Here is a 10,849-nt window from a genome sequence, read left to right as displayed (position 1 = left end):
TCCAAATGTTGTTTGTTTATTTTTCTTGATTTCACACTTGTAACACGGCAGCAGATTATAAACCTGTGGAAAACACCAAAGTTGTGCTATACATTAGATGCCGTGTTCATATATATATATAAATAACAAATACAAATTCACTACAATATAAATGAGCAATCCATATAAATACATACAAATGCATCCATAAGCTATTAACTCTAATTTAGAAATGCACCATAAAGCGTCGGCAATTACTCTATAAATATCTGCAACATGTATAAATAATTAATCTTTAAAGCATTGCCAACAAAATCCAAAAATATCAACAATAGAATGCACAACAGCTAATTTGTATAACCAACAACAGACATTACACTTACAGTAATCCATTTCATTACATACAAACACCAGAGCCATCACTAGAATTATCACTTTCAAAGTAGAAGAAACAACAGCCCATTTACAAAATCCAAGTGAGTGAATCACATCTCCCTTTATGCATTACAGGAAACAACTACGGCCCAACTACAACACCCAGAATGCAACGCTAATCAGGAAGTAAACGCATAGTGACAAACGGGCTTCCATTCATAAGATTGTACCGTCAAATCAGACAAGTAAACAATGCACTCGCCAAGCGACCACAGTGAAAAAGTTATAAGCATCCGACCAGTTAAAAGACAGCAGCGGCCGATCAAGCAGTTAAAAACAACTAGAATAGTAAAACCCAGCACCTTACCGGTGATATGCGTCGCTCTTCCGGCATGTGATTGGATTCTGTCTCTGAACGTGCACGCTCCCGTTTATCTACGCAGTACGAGGAATATTACAGCCAACGGCAAGCCAGTACACCAAACAAGGTGAGTGCCCCCACCTAATCAGCTGTGCTGCCTTAAGGCCAATTTATACTTATTGTCGCTGACGGTTGCAGAGCCTGTGCAACCGTCTGTGCACGACCACGCCCCCCGCGCAGAGGCTCTGCAACCGTCGTCGCGCGCCTCAAAAAAATCCTGACTACGCGACAGACGGTTGTGAAGGTTGCAGAGAAAAGGTGCTGTGATTGGTTGTCTCGCTACTTCCTTGTTCTCGTGGCGGCACAGTTCTCCGGTAGTTTAGGAGAGCCAAACTGTCAATATTCTGTGGAATACGAACGCTTTCTTTCTAGTCTGTGTAAATAAATGAAGCTACAATGACTGAATTAGTAAGTAACAAACAAACAATACATCAGTTTAGCACTCGCGGCACAATGCCTCCAGTCTGACTACTACTGTAGCCTTGTAGCTATGTAGCCAAATGTAGCTAACGACATGAGACCTCGTGCGCAGATCTATAACATCAACAGTGGTTAGCGACCGTAAGCAACAGGCGCCGTTGCTGAACTATAATCTGCCCTTTACTGGTGATCACCTATGTGTTGACGTTTCGTACCCAGCACCAAATGACAGTGCGCAAAACATCCATGGACCTAAAAGCACACAGTAATCTTAGAATCACTTGTGTGTGTGTGTGTGTGTGTGTGTGTGTGTGTGTGTGTGTGTGTGTGTGTGTGTGTGTGTGTGTGTGTGTGTGTGTGTGTGTGTGTGTGTGTGTGTGTGTGTGTGTGTGTGTGTGTGTGTGTGTGTGGGCGCACGTGCGTGTGTGTGTGTAAAAAATGAAGATCCGGGCACTGAGCCAAGCATAGTGGAGTCGGCCATCAACAGATCCGGGCTGACCTCTCGAGTCCGTAGACGCTTGAACGGAGTCTCTACGACAATCTGGGGCCGAGCAGCATCCGAAAAACCCTATTATATATAGAGATATATAGAGCAGCACCTGGGTGTGTGTGTTTGTGTGTGTGTAGTATGTGTGTGTGTGTGTGTGTGTGTGTGTGCGTGTCTGTGTGTGAAGGCGTGTGTGTGTGTGTGTGTGTGTGTTTGGTGTGTGTGTGTGTGTGTGTGTGTGTGTGGTGTGTGTGTGTGTGTATGAGTGGTGTGTATGTGTGGCGTGTCTGTGTGTGTGTGTGAGTGGTGTGTATGTGTGGCGTGTCTGTGTGTGTGTGTGTGTGTGTGTGGCGTCCCAGCAGCTTCCGAAAAACCCTATTAACCCTTTTAATGCCAATGTTATTTGGTGAAAATGCTCGATTTGGGCATCACATATTCAACAGGCTGTGGCTGGACAGTGGTAACAGATAGAGCCTAACTGTAAATTGCAAAAATGTTGAGGAAGACCCAAAGTTTATTTTGGGAGTAAATATGCATACCTAATTAGCATATTATGACGTCATATGGGGCGGCCATTTTGAATTTTGAATTAGTAATGGAAAATATTGATAATTTTCAATAGATTTTCAATAGATTATTGAATTTATTTAGAAATATGTGGCATCCCATTACTGTCATGTTGTGCACATACATTATGGTCAAGTAAAAAAGTATTTTTAAGCCTAACATGTTGTCAATATTGTAACTAATATTGCAATAATAATAACATTGCAAGAAACGGAATAACTGGGAGGTTATTGCCTTGAGTGCCAAAAATGTTTGTATCTACCTGTGACTTTTTAGTCTGTGAAAACCTTTCTCAGACAGGGTAAGCACACATATTCAGTACACATATATGCCTATATAGCCTATTTTACTACACCTGTGACCTATATAGCCTACTGTAGGCTATTTGGATAAGGCGCAGGGACCGTGACCTCTGTATGCATAGGATCATCCTGGATGATTATCAGCATAGCTCAGTGAATGAATGTTACAGATTGTCACTTACATTTCACAGAACTAATGGGCACAGTGTCAAGATAATGGGCATAAAACAGGCCTAATTTGTATCATGAGGTGTACCCTCCTGAAATCAGTTTCAGGAAAAGGAGTGGAGAGGCGAGGCAAATCAGCACCACCTCTCCGTTATCTCAGCTCTGACTTATAAACTGCTTCTATTCATTTAGGTATCGTAGGCTACTGTTAGGCATACCGAGATGGGTCGAAAATACACACAGCCAAATTAGGCCGACGTTATCACGTTATAGTATACGTTATAAAGTAACGGTCTAAAGTCGACCGCCTGAAGGCAATCAGAAGCGGCACCCTCGCCCCTCACGCATAGCGCAGCGCTTTCCTCTCCAGTCTCTCCTGTTCCGCCCCCTCTTCTGCTTTAGTGACTAGACAAACTCTACTAAAGACAGTCCAACCACGGTGACCAACCCAGTTTTCAACAAGTCTAAAATGTGTGTTATAGGGTAGCCTGCGTCTTCATTTCGCCGTGCGCGACGGTGAAAAAAAAACGCAGATATTTCCCCAAGCCACGTATCGAATTTCTACGGGATGTACAACGTCTAACAGGATAATCCATTCTTTTTTGTAGCAGTGGTTTTACTTACTGTCTTTCATAAAGGGAAATTACATACTTTATCTTTATGTTTTAGCTTTTTCGCCTACTCCAGCTTAGGGGAAGACGCACGTCAAAGTTCATCACCAAGTGAAACATAGCCTATTTCTATAAACACATGATGACTGCAATTACTTTAGGGGCGACATATGGCATTGTATTGCATAAAACGCATGACAATAGGCTACTTGGTGGTTGCCTGTGGTATTTAGAGGTTTATTCAGTGAAATTACGCATATCGCCCTGTGGGTTTGGATGACAATAAACGCTTCTCGCATGTTCTAAGGAAATCCCCCGTAACCATTTACAAATCGCCAACAAAAACATTCTCACAACCCCGCAAATGTTCATTAGTTTGTGTTCAGGGTCATATTGTTTCCTAGGTAGGCTACACCGTGTTCCTGTGTTTGACAGGGGAGGTCCCAAACAGCCGATTGACCGTCTGTGTTGCAATCTCAGCAGCAACATCTTTTTTCTTATAATAATGGCTGCAATTACTTGAGGGGTGAAATACGCAATTGCATTGCACACAAAACACCATGACAAGTTGTCGTTTGGGGCAGGAATATGCTACTTGCTTCTGATTTATTCAGTGAATGGAACCAGTCGCTATGGGTTCAGCTCGCTTGGAACAGGGCTTCGCCTTCGCGTCCGCGTCGCTTGTGTTCAAATGGGAACTCCCCTACATAATGAAGTCTTCAAACAAACCACTTCTCTCAATCCCGAAACTTTCAATTGAGTTGTGGTTAGGATCATTTATGTTTGTAAAACTGTTTATGTATGTAAGACTGACGCCACGTTTCTTTGTGTTTGGCAAGAGGATCTATTTCACTCCCTATTCGAATTGGCTGTTCTTCTCTGTAGCCACGGCTAAGCTAGCAATAGGAGACGCATTACCTAAGGTCATATTATAAATGTCTACACATATACAATCAACTTGTGGGAAAATATAATGTCACTACACATAAACCACCAAGACAAATTGCATTTGGAATGTATTTGGGCTTGAATTAGAGGAAATTATGTGCACAATCTCACAACGCCGATCCTCCTTTGTTTCGAAATAGTGACTTGCAACGCACTTCCGCGTCTGGGTTTTCAGATAGAAATTACTCGAAAAAAATGCACTAAGAGGGGTCGAAATTCTTAGAAAGGATTGAAGTACCACATGTCTGCCACCCAGTGGAAAGGAGTATGGACAAGATTTTACACTCTATTCGACGTGACAGCCCACCTAATTCAATACCGCGGCCTGTCGCAATTTTGCGACGACGGCATTAAAAGGGTTAAATAGAGAGCTACAGTATATAGAGCAGCACCTGGGTGTGTGTGTGAGCATATGGCATGTGGTGGGTGTGTGGGGTGTGTGTTTGTAGCGTGTTTGTAGCGTGTGTGTGTGTGTGTGTGTGTGTGTGTGCGTGTGTGTGTGTGTGTGTGTGTGCGTGTGTGTGTGTGTGGACGTGGTGTGTGTGGAGGTGTTGTTTATTATATAGAGACCCTACATAATCATGGAACCCTCATTAACACACACACACACACACACACACACACACACACACACACACACACACACACACACCTATACCCGTTTCTCGGGCTACGGGGACAATTTCTGAAATTTTTCGCAAACCTAGGCCGGCATAGGGTTACGAGGACACCGGGTTCTGGAGGTGCTAGAGCTACAAGAAATACATCAAAAATCATGAAAAAAATCAGAGAACCTATACAACACTTAAAATTAAAAGATTTTTCTTCATAAATGTGAGTTTAAAAAAATGCCTATTTTTCAGACTTTTTGGTGGTTTATGGAGTCCGTCCTCGTAGACCCCTGTTTAAGAAAAGTGAGGTTTACAAGGTCGATGATGTCATCGCTGATGTCATCATACACATACACTATGTATAACCTGTTTGAAAGGACACGAGTTTTATCAGGACGGGTTACACACATACACCAAATAAAACCTGGTTTGGTGGGACAAAATGATTAATAGGACCAATCATACACATACACTATGTACAACTGTTGTGTTCTCATCAACAAAATAGACACGGAGAGCGGCGTGTAGTTTAGGGAACTTTATCGGTTACTTGAAAGATTCAAACTGGTACAGCATTCATTCCTATATCTATACATTGTATCACTACGCGCAGTGCGCGGCTAATTACTGCTGTATTATTACTCAGAAGGTAGTTCCTTTGAACATAACAACTCCTTCCTTCTAGCTTTGAAGTACACTAGAGAAGCTAAACACTATACTCCATATTATTTTTCTGTGTTCTTCTTAAGTAATAAAACAAGGTTTCAAATTAAAGTCTCTGTGATAACTCTACATAAACATTATCGATTTAGCTCAGTTATCCTTTAAGCTATAGTTCTAATCTCTGTGGAGGGTGGCGCTCTCGTTCAGGATAGCGCCTTTCTGGTACATCCGGAACAGGTCTGGGAGAAGCAGCTGGGCTATCAGTTGCTGGAGCAGGCTCTGCATTCAGTTCATCTGGTGGTTCATCCGGTGGTTCACCTGGTGTGAACGATGTGAAGTCCTCACAACTGTCTGCACAGTCTGCATCACGGCATTGGTCATTTCTGGTGGAGTGACGGGTACTAGAGTCCAGTAACTGATCCACATGTCTGCGCCAGATCAGTCCAGGTGGTACTCTTACGGTGTAAGTAAGTGGACCCGTTTTGGAAACTATCTCACCAGTCTGCCACTTCTTATTCCCATGACGGTAATCTCTGGCAATTACAGACTGACCCTCGTGGAAGGTTCTCACGGGTGATTGCTTTTTCATCAGACTGCTTTGTTTCTTTGAGACGTCCCGGTGTAGGTCTGGTTTTAGGAGGTCCAGGCGTGATCTTAAGGATCTTCCCATGAACAGCACGGACGGTGTCTGACCTGTGGTGGAATGTTCTGTGTTGCGGTAAGACAACAGGAAGTTGGCCAGTTTCTCTGATATGGACAATTTGGAGTTCGCCATGGCTTTCATGGAGTGTTTGAAGGTCTGGACGAATCTCTCGGCAAGTCCATTTGTTGCAGGGTGAAATGGCACGGTGGTAATGTGCTTAATTCCGTTTCGTTTCATGAACATCTGGAATTCCTCTGAGGTAAACTGGCTACCGTTGTCACTGACTAGCTGCTGCGGCAGTCCAGTACGGGCAAACAGAGTACGAAGTGTTTCAATTGTCACTGTTGATGTTGCATTCTTCACAGGGAACACTTCAGGCCATTTAGAGTATGCATCGACGACCACTAGGAACATTCTGTCCAGAAAGGGACCTGCGTAGTCGATGTGAACTCTCTGCCACACAGTTGAAGGCCACTCCCAGGTGTGTGGTGGAGCCACCTGTGGTTGACGCTGATTTTGCAGGCATCCTAGGCATGACTTTGAGATGTCTTCAATCTGATGGTCAATGCCAGGCCACCAGACATGGCTTCTGGCCAGGCTCTTCATTTTAACTACACCTTGATGTCCATCGTGAAGAGACTCTAGCACTCTGTCCCGAAGCTTTGGTGGTATAATGACTCTGGTGCCCCACATTACACAGCCTTGGCATACGGACAACTGTTCTCTGCGGTTTGCGTAGTCAGGTAGGTCGGCATTACCCTTGTGAGGCCACCCCTTCACCGTCAAGTCGTAGACTCTCACCATTGTCGGGTCACGACCCGTTTCCCTCTTCACCTCTAGAAAAGTGACAGGCAGATTGTCCATCTGCGTCATGTGGAAAAGTTCAGCTGGATCTGAAAACACAGACTTGTCACCTGACTCAATGGGAAGGCGAGAAAGGCCATCTGCATTTCCGTGAAGCTTGGTGCCTTTAAACTCGATGGTGTAATCATGAGCACCAAGAAACAATGACCATCTCTGCAGACGTGCCGCCATCATGGTAGGGACGGACTTGCTGGGGCTGAAGATAGCCACTAGAGGCTGATGGTCGGTGATCAGTGTGAAGTGTTTACCGTACAGGTATTGATTAAACTTCTTGACCCCCCAGACTAAGCTCAAACCCTCACGATCAATTTGGGCGTAGTTCTGCTCGGCTTTGTTTAAGGACCTGGAGGCGAAAGCGATAGGCCGTTCAGAGCCATCCTTCATCTTGTGGGAAAGTACAGCGCCAATCCCATATGGCGATGCGTCACAGGCTAAACGCAATGGCAATTTGGGGTTGTAGTGCGTCAGCACTTTCTCTGATGTTATCAGTTGCTTTGCTGCCATGAACGCCTGTTCGCAGGACTTCGTCCATCTCCATTCAGTTTTCACTTGCAGCAGACTGTTCAATGGATGCAACACTGTTGCGATGTTCGGCAAGAACTTGGCGTAGTAATTGACAAGGCCCAAAAAGGAGCGAAGCTGACTGACATTCTCGGGCCTGGGTGCCTTCAAGACTGCATCGATCTTATCTTGTGCCTTGTGAAGACCATCCTTGTCGATCTTGTGACCGCAGTAAGTACTCAATTGAGTCCTTGAAAAACTCACACTTTTCTTTGTTCACTCTGAGTCCAAAGTCTGAGAGCCTCTTTAAGACTGTCTCAAGGTTGGTCAGATGTGTGTTTTCGTCACTTCCTGTAACAAGGATATCGTCTAAATAGCACTGAGTGCCAGGGATGTCTTGAAGAACTTGGTCTATGGCTCTTTGCCATACAGCAGGGGCCGACGCTATTCCAAAGACCAGCCGGTTGTATTGGAACAGCCCCTTGTGGGTGTTAATGGTTAGGTATTTCTTTGAGGATTCTTCCAACTCCATTTGGAGGTAGGCCTGCGCTAGGTCGATCTTAGAGAAATGCTGGCCTCCAGCCAATGAGGCAAAGATATCCTCTATCCGGGGTAGCGGATATTGGTCCGCCTGGAGCACTGGATTTATGCTGACTTTGAAGTCGCCACAGATGCGTAGCGCACCACTCTTCTTTACGACTGGCACGATGGGCGTGGCCCACTCTGACCACTCCACCTTTGACAAGATACCCTGGTCCTCAAGGCGCTTGAGCTCTGCTTCCACCTTTGGGCGCAATGCATAAGGCAGGTTGCGGGCTTTGTGGAATTTTGGTTGCGCATTTTCAGTTAAAGCTACTTTGGCTTTGATCTGTGCCAGGGTTCCAATTCCATCTTGAAAAACTGGTGAGTAGCGATCCAGTAGGTTCCTCAGTCGTCCTGGGGTAGGCTCAGTGCTTTCGCTGGACATCTCCATCACTTTGATTGATTTCCAGTTAAGCTGGATGCTACGCAGCCACTCTCGTCCAAATAATGGCACATTGTCATTTTGCACCACATAGAGATCCAGTACTCTCTTTGTTTTCTCATATTTGACTTTCACCTTTAATTTTCCCAATGGGGAGACTTTTTCTCCTGTATAAGTCTTCAATGTGACTGGGGTATGTTTCAGTTTCATTTTGCCAAATTTGTTCTTGTAATCTTTGTAGGATATGATGGACAAGGCTGACCCAGTGTCTAGCTCCATTTTTAGTTTCTGTCCCTCAATTTCAGGTGTCACCCAAATGACATTTTGCTTATTTTCTTTCACTGAGTGAAGCTCAAGGCAAGCCAATTCCTGCTCATATTCATCTGAATTAGATTCATTTGAATTATCCTCATTCATTTCATTAACCTTTTTATTTCTCCATTTCACATTTGGTTTTCTCTCTTTTTGTTTCGTTTTGCACACTTTTTGGATATGCCCTCTTCTGTTGCACTGGTTACAATCTTTGTCTTTGAACCAACATTCATCAGGGCTGTGGGATTTCTTTCCACACCGGTAACAAGCTGGCCTATTATCAGAACGTTTTGTCGTCATTTTGTTCACTGTGCATTCACTAGACGACCCCTTCTTTTGCAATTCAACTGCATCCTTTGCAGCGGTCTCCACTGAGACGGCAATCTCCAGAGCGCGCGCGAGTGTGAGATCTTTCTCGGTGAGGAGCCTCTTCTGTGTGCCTTCGTGCACGAGTCCACACACGAGACGATCACGCAGCGCGTCTGACAAGCCCTCTTTGAACTCGCAGTGCTCCGATAATCTGCGTAGTTCGGCCATGTAGTCCGTGACAGACTCATTTTTCTTTTGATTTCGATTATGGAATCTAAATCTTTCTGCAATGACCAGCGGTTTGGGGTTTAGATGCTCTTGCAACACTTTCACAATTTCCTTGTACGGTTTACTTGCTGGTTTATTTGGTGACATCAAATTTCGAAGTAGATTGTAAGTCTTAGGACCCATTACGCTGAGAAGCACGGCTGTTTTCCGATCATTTTCAATTTTGTTAGCCACAATGTACTGTTCAACTCTTTCAATGTAGGTGGCCCAATCTTCCACTGTACTATCAAAGGCACCAATCTGTCCCACGAATCCAGCCATTTTCTTTAAATGCTGACGGTTTCACTAGTTAAGACAGTCCACTTTTATTTCGAGTAAAGTTTCCCTCAGGTTACTCACGACCGCGGGTCCTTTTGTTTCCCTCCTCCCTTCCTCGCGAGCTGGGCACTTTTCCCTCGAGCTTGCGTCGTTTGGGGGAAGGCAAAAACTCCGTGGAAAGTTGAAAGGAGACAATTTTCACTTCCATTAAACATCCACGTCACTTGAGGTTCGAGACTCGTCGCCAATTGTTGTGTTCTCATCAACAAAATAGACACGGAGAGCGGCGTGCAGTTTAGGGAACTTTATCGGTTACTTGAAAGATTCAAACTGGTACAGCATTCATTCCTATATCTATATAATGTATCACTACGCGCAGTGCGCGGCTAATTACTGCTGTATTATTACTCAGAAAGTAGTTCCTTTGAACATAACAACAACCTGTTTGAAAGGACATACGTTCTATCAGGGCAGGTTACACACATACACCAACTACAACCTGGTTTGGTGGGACAAAATGATTAATGGGACCCAAATTCCTAAGACATAGGCCTACCATCATTAATGTCTGGAATATATCAAAATGTAATTAGTAATGAAATTCCTACGTATGCCTCTGCTGTGCATCATAATCTGGCATTTAAGTTGCTAAGGAGCACAATTCAACTCCATGCTACTCCTCCACCTCTGTAAAACACCAGCAGCCCAAGTCAGTCTCCACTCAGTCCGTCAAGCTGTTTAACCTCACAGATTATACCACAGCTCTAGTCGGTCGTAGTTTTCCTAAACGTGGACTAATAGCCATCAATTAACTGTTTGCATCCAGCAGGAAAAGGTCTCCACACATGTAAAGCGAGGGTTCAGAGTAGATTCACCCTACTGCTATTTGAACCGTGGCATCCATCCAGTGGTCCACCTTAATTGTTTTCAACCTTGGGCAAACATTAGCCTAATTACCGAGTTAAAATATTTTTATTTCCGACTAGCTTAATGTAGCTAATTAGTACAAGCGGTAACGGAACTTGACAGCATCACCAAATTCACAGCATTAAAATCACATGCCATGACACACAAATTTTACAGTAGTACAAATATAGTCTCTATGGTCTGTACTTGCACAACGATGCATTTGGAAGTTTGTACATGGCCCAGGAGTTA

General features: G+C 44.2%; 1 pseudogene; it reads right to left on the bottom strand.

The window, feature by feature from the left end:
* Positions 1-5,718: 5,718 nt before the first annotated feature.
* Positions 5,719-9,373, bottom strand: LOC134464365 (uncharacterized protein K02A2.6-like; annotated as a pseudogene).
* Positions 9,374-10,849: the final 1,476 nt, after the last annotated feature.

This window comes from Engraulis encrasicolus, chromosome 15 (genome assembly GCF_034702125.1).
Source record: "Engraulis encrasicolus isolate BLACKSEA-1 chromosome 15, IST_EnEncr_1.0, whole genome shotgun sequence".
In the NCBI taxonomy this organism is placed as follows: Eukaryota; Metazoa; Chordata; class Actinopteri; order Clupeiformes; family Engraulidae; genus Engraulis; species Engraulis encrasicolus.
Note: the sequence above shows the minus strand (reverse complement) of the source record. Positions and strands in the feature narration are given on the sequence as shown.